Source organism: Octodon degus, unplaced genomic scaffold (assembly GCF_000260255.1).
Source record: "Octodon degus isolate 3935 unplaced genomic scaffold, OctDeg1.0 scaffold00070, whole genome shotgun sequence".
In the NCBI taxonomy this organism is placed as follows: Eukaryota; Metazoa; Chordata; class Mammalia; order Rodentia; family Octodontidae; genus Octodon; species Octodon degus.
Genome location: NW_004524646.1, coordinates 8,322,816 through 8,328,823, shown reverse-complemented (window position 1 = coordinate 8,328,823; position 6,008 = coordinate 8,322,816). Strand labels below are relative to the sequence as shown.

Genomic DNA, 6,008 nt, shown 5'->3' with positions numbered 1-6,008 from the left:
GAGGAGGAGGAGGAGGAGGAGGAGGAGGAGGAGGAGGAGGAAGTAACTGGCACATTCAGGAGCCTGGGTTGTGCGCTTGGCTTGATGCCCAGCCATTCGCAGTTGGAGCCAAGATGGAGCGATGCACGGGCTGGCCACGGAGGGCTAGAGGCTGTGGCCCCTTAGAGCACTTCTGGAGGTGAGAGAGGGCGCCAGGTGCTGGGAGAAAGGAGCATGGGCCCCTGGGAGGCAGAGCCGACCTCCCGTGCCGTCATCCCCCATGGCCCGCCCACCCTCTCCGCTGGCTTCAGCCCTCTGCACCCACGCAGCCCCTGCTCCTGCACGCAGCCCCTGCTCCTGCACGCAGCCCCTGCTCCTGCACGCAGCCCCTGCTCCTGCACGCAGCCCCTGCTCACGCAACCCCTCCTCACGTTACCCTTCCTCTCTCTTGAGCCGGCTGGGGTCCTTCTAAGATGGCTCGCTGATATTCAGGCATTTCTTCTTTAGTTTAGTTTAGTTTAGTTTAGTTTAGTTTTTTTCTGCCCCCTCGTTAGTTATTTTGCCTTGTTTCTTCTATTCTTGGGGAGGCGTCATTATTCAGCACCTAGCTTTTCTGAATTAGGCATTTAATCCATTTCTTTATAATCTTGGTACTTTAATAATTTGAAATTTGAAGGTGTGAGTTCTCCTCTTACTATGATTTTGGCTGCATCCTCTAAGTTGGGTGAGCAGTATTCTAGGCAAGCACTTGCCAGACGCTGCTGCATGCTTTTGGCAAACACCTTTTTTGACAAAAACCTTGAAGAATTTTGAGGACACTTCTTAAAATTTTGAAGACGTTTATGATGTTTGGTTTTTACACTTGCTGATAATTTCTTCAGTAAAGTCAAGTTAGGCAGCCTGGCAATTCTGTGTCTGAGACTCTTTACTGATATCAATCTCTATGCCTCGAGGCTTTCTTTAGGGCTCCATTGTGTAAATTAGTCAATTTCTGTACATGAGGTCCCTCGGGGATTCTCGTTTTCTACACTTGTGCCTTTTTGGCCGACATCAGAATTATATCCATCCATTAGCATTTAGAGTATAAAACTAATTGTTCTTCTTCCAGATAAGGTAAGACCTTCCGCTCGCACATTCTCAAGTCCTGTCCCACTTCTCCCGCTGTCAGCTTTGGTGACAATAACATGAAAATTTGGGTCCAAGGCTAAGGCAGGAGGATCTAAATTCAAGCCCAGGCAGCTTATAGACATGGTGAGGCCAGGCAAGCAAGCCAGGATGAAAGCAAGAAAGCAAGGAAGCAAGGAAGGAAGGAAGGCAGGAGGGAGGGAGGGAAGGAAGAAGGAAGGAGTGAAGGAAGGAGGGAAGGAGGGGCGGGAGGAGGGAAGGGAGGAAATTGAAAACCTTAGAGGTCCAGTTCAGTGCGAAGGGTTTCTGTCCCATCCCTACTACCTCAAGAAATTACTTTCAGGCTCTCCCCAAATTCCTTGTCTTTCCTTTTCTGAGCAGCCTTTTCAAACTGTCACTAAGCTTCATAGTCATGCTCTAACCAACTTGCTGCAGTTACAGTAATTTTTTCTAAAACATATCTTCCTCTTCCAAGAGCAGATGTGATTGGGATGGCTGTGGACTTCCCCTTTCTTGGATTATCTAGTTAGTGTGATTAATTTTCCATTTGACTGCGGTTTATTGAGTACTTTTTTTTTTTTTTTTCCTAGAAAATAAACCTCCCAGGACCCAAGCCTGAGTGCATGGAGCCTCTTTTGGTGTCCTCTGCTTTGTTGCCCAGCTCAGGGCCTGGCACGGCGCATGCTCAGTGGCACCCTCTCTCCTGAAGTCCAACGTGAGTGACCCGGGCTGGACTGTCCTGTGCCCTGGGCCCTGCCTGCCCTCCTAGCTGCTTCGCGGAGCTGGTGCCTGACCGTGGGCACAAATGTGTCGCGTACTCCCCAGGCTTTGTTTTCAGGCTTCTGCTCATGTGAGGGAAATTTAGGACCGGTGACAGATGATGGGCACCTCGGGGGACTCTGGCTCCTTCCTATTTCCACTCTGGTTTATTTGGCTTAAATATTCACATGTTTGCAAAGGGCTGTGTGTGCTCACAACCAAATCTCAGCATATAAAGGAGGAAGCAGTGACAATGAAGCCCCCTCCTGGCCTGTGCAGCCCCTGCCACTTTCTCTCCCCAGATGCAGCCTTCTGTGCCCCGCTGGCCCCCTCTTCACAGGTGTCCTTTTGTGGGGAGATGTGCCCATGTTCGCAGGTTAGTATGCCCACGGAAGCCCCCAGATACATGGCCCTCGCCACTGCGCAGAACAGGCTGCGACCTCACCTTATTTTTAAACAATATTTGTATGTATGTGTGCATCTATTTTTGTATGTATTTGCCCGTCTTTATGGGGCACATCATGGCGGTCCAGAACACGGATATCACGTGGTGTAATAATCAGGTCAGGACAGCAAGCATTTTTATCTTTTCAAACTTTGGTCCTTTTGAGGTGTTGGAGAATTTGTGCTTTTCCAGACCCAGAAGCTAGCCCTCCTCTCCTGCCCCTCGTGGAAAGGCTTCCTGGCTCCTTCTTTTCTGCTCGCCACCTGCTGTTCCAGAGCCAGCTGCCCCTGTGGTACCAGTGGTCTCAGGGAGTTCCCAATTTGTACGTTTTAGGTAGTTTCTGATTCTTTTATTATTTATAGCTGAGGAAACTAAGGCTCAGAAAACCTAGCTCACCTGTCCTGGGCTACAGGGTGGGGGCTGAGAGGGAAAAGGAACAGAAAGTGGGGAAGGGGGTGGAAAGAGAAAGGGGTGAAGGAAGGGGTGAAAGGGGTGGGAGGGGAGGAGGAGGAGGACAGGAGAAGGGGGAGGAAGGGGAGCAAGGGGGAGGAAGGGGAGCGTGAGGGAAGAGAGGGCCCCATCCTTAGGAATGCATGGCCCTAACATGTCCGGCTGATCTAAGAAACGGGCCAGGACCCCCAGTCTCTGAGCCATGGGAGGAAGGGCTTATGCAAGGAGACTGGTTTCAGGAGCAAACCCTTTGCAAAGCAGCTTGCTTCAGAGTTTGGGCCTACCTGGCTTGAAGTCCTGGGAGATGCTAGCAAGTCCGAGAGTATCCAGACCTCGAATCAGAGTCCCCCTGAGCTGAACCCCACTTTTGCCAGGGCACCCGGCCTCCAGCTGATTCCGACATGCAAGGTTCATGTATTTACCCTCTACACCCCTGAAATGACAGAGTCAAAGGAATGCCTGACCCCAATACTTGTCCCCAAGAGCAGCTCCGGGGGAAGCACAACCCCAGGAAAAGCAGAGCACCCTGCAGGGGGTTGCGGACTTCTCCCATCTCCTCAGGGGCACACGGTGGATTCATGGACAGTTAGTTCGGACATGACCACGAGCTCCAGGTTCATACACAACCCAGGAACAGAGAGGCCCCGATGCTCAGTGGGAGACGGGAAGAGAGAGGCCCCGATGCTCAGTGGGAGACGGGAAGAGAGAGGCCCCGATGCTCAGTGGGAGACAGGCTTGCCTCAGTCTAGGGATATTTCACAATAGCAGCTCCTGAGACGGGACAGGCTGCCTATAAAGAAGTGAGCTTCCTGTCCCGGGAGGTATGTGCACTACTCTCAGGCTGGGTTCCTTGACTGGCCCTTGGAGGTGACATGTTCAGGGCCTCAGGGTCTCAGTGGGCTCTGGTCACTGGGCTTGGGATGCTGAGGTACTCTAAGAACCTTCTGAATCCTTAAAGCAGTGCATCCAGCAGTGTTGAGGGTTAGGTTCACAGGGAAACTGCGTGGAAAGGCGGAGTTCTCCTGTCCACCCCAGTACAGCCCTCCGGTGATCACTGTCCCCTACCAAGGGTGTGTTTGTTATAATAATGAAACAAGACAGATGCTTCACTGCCGCCCTGAGCCTGCAATGACCTCAGGTCTCAGCCCTGGAGGTGGACACCAGCATCACAGAGGGGGCGCTGCCCTCAGACTCCTGCACTCTGCTGGTGCCTCCTTCCCTCCTCAGCCACCACGGTCTCTGTAGCACGGCCTTTTCCAGAATGGCACATGGCTGGAGTCGCGCAGTGTGTTGTCCGTTCTGTGTGGCTCCCTTCAGTGAGTGACAAGCTCTGTGTTCCTGTGCCTGTTCGGTGACTAGCACCCCCTCATTCGTTCACTCATCCTCCAGGATTCAGCCAACGCTGACCGGTAACTGCCCTGTAGGGCACCCTCGTTACACAGAGGGAGGACACCATGGTCCCTGCTGTCAACTGTGCAGGGCTTGCCCTGGTTCGGTGGTCCCTCCCTGACCACGCACTACACAGATGACTGAGGCTGCCCTGGATGCCTCTGGGCTGTGCATCCGACCAGCCACTGTGTTGGCAGGGGGAGAGGGCTCACGGGCCCCGGCTGGAGCTGTGTCCAGGATCAGCCAGGTTCGCTCTGATCCAGCGTCCCCAGACTCATCTCGCAGACACCACTGATCATTGGCCCCCCAAGCTCTGAGAGGGCGTCAAGAGGCTGAGACATTCTCTGGACACTGCAAGGCTTTGCCAAGGTTGGCTTGCACCAGACCCAGCATTACATCCATGCAGGAAGGGCTGCACATTTGGGGGCGGGCTGGCGGCCGGTGGCACACACGCCTCCTGGTCTTCAGTGTTCCCCTTGCTCCTGCCCAAGTAGGGGGAAGCACAGCACACTCCCCTCCCTGCTTTGCTCTTGGGGCTCACGATTGGGGTGTGTCCCGTCATAGCACTGCTGCCGGGCACAGAGAGGCAAAGTGGTGAGGACAATGCCACTGGGAGTAACTCATGCAGCCACGCCGGCCTTTCCTTTCCCTTGGAAGGGGCAGAGGTGGGTTGGCTTCTCTCTAGGCAGGGCACCCACTTCCTGTGGCAGCCAGTGACTCAGGAGGCGCAGCCCAACCTGCTGGAGGGCCTGGCCCACTGCCCACCCCACCCAGGCACGTGGTGCTGTGCCCTCAGCTGCTACTTGCTGAACGGCCCCCCTGCGTGTGGCACACACAGGCAGACCCCCAGTGCCATTACCAGGAGCGGCTAGATGGTCGCTGTGCCTCAGGACCCGAGATGAGATCATTTGTCCAACAAAGACACCCACAGGGAAGAAACAAAGTTAGGACCCCAACACCAGGGCAGAATTGCGCAATGCCCTCTGCCCCAGGCCAGGACTGTGAGAAAGCCTGTCTGCAACACAGCCACCATCCCCAGCAGCCACCATCCCCAGTCACCTCAGTGCTTAGCAGCTGATCCTGGCCAACCCCAGAGAGCAGGAGCACAGTATTTTGCAGATAGAGAAACTGAGGCTCAGAGACTGCTGAGCTATTCAGGTAAAACAGGATCAACGAGCAGCACAGCTGCGACCAAAGCCCAGCCAAGTCCACACTCTGCGCCCATCCTCGCAGCCCCCACGGGCTCCCCTTCCCCAACGTTTCCCAATGGGCTCCCCTTCCTCAGCGGGAGGCATCTGCCCACAGTCCATAAAAATCAATCGCTGAAGCACTCGCCCCACTGCAAGCAGAAAACAAGGCACTTCCCCTGTCTCCTGCCCAGCCCTTCTCCCCGTCACTTGTCAGAGTTAAGAAAGGAGGGCAGCTTTCCCCAAACTCCCCAGGTTCAGAGAGAACCCTCCCTCCACGTGGGAGTCAGCTCGGCTGCCTGCCCTCCCTGGGCTGGGACGTCCCAGCCTCTACAAACGTCCTCTACAAACGCCAGGAACTCACCGTGTCTGGAGCACGCAGTGGAGCCACTTTGCAACTCCTCACCCAGCGGGGCTCCTGTGAACCCCACCGTCGCCAGCCACCCCTTCAGGAGCCCCGGAGAGTCCGGAACAGCTCATCTTTCAAGGGCTGGGGTGGTGATGTCACCACGCTCCTAGGCTTCCTCCTCCTTCCTCCAGCCCAGGTCGGCGCCCCTGCCCAGGCTGGAGCCGGGCTGGCAGCCGGTCAAGCTGGGAGCCCTGGCTGCCAGGGGCCAGACCAGATGGATGTAGCTTCCTCTGAGCCCGGGGATGCGGGGTGTGGGGATGGGGGA

At 55.2% G+C, this 6,008-nt stretch overlaps 1 protein-coding gene across 1 annotated transcript in view; it reads right to left on the bottom strand.

The window, feature by feature from the left end:
* Positions 1 to 5,789, bottom strand: part of Bdkrb2 (bradykinin receptor B2) — a 25,295-nt gene extending 19,506 nt beyond the window's left edge. Inside the window, exon 1 of the mRNA XM_004635177.2 lies at positions 5,699 to 5,789. The gene's annotated coding sequence lies outside the window, so the exon portion shown is untranslated. The remainder of the gene's footprint in view (positions 1 to 5,698) is intronic.
* Positions 5,790 to 6,008: the final 219 nt, after the last annotated feature.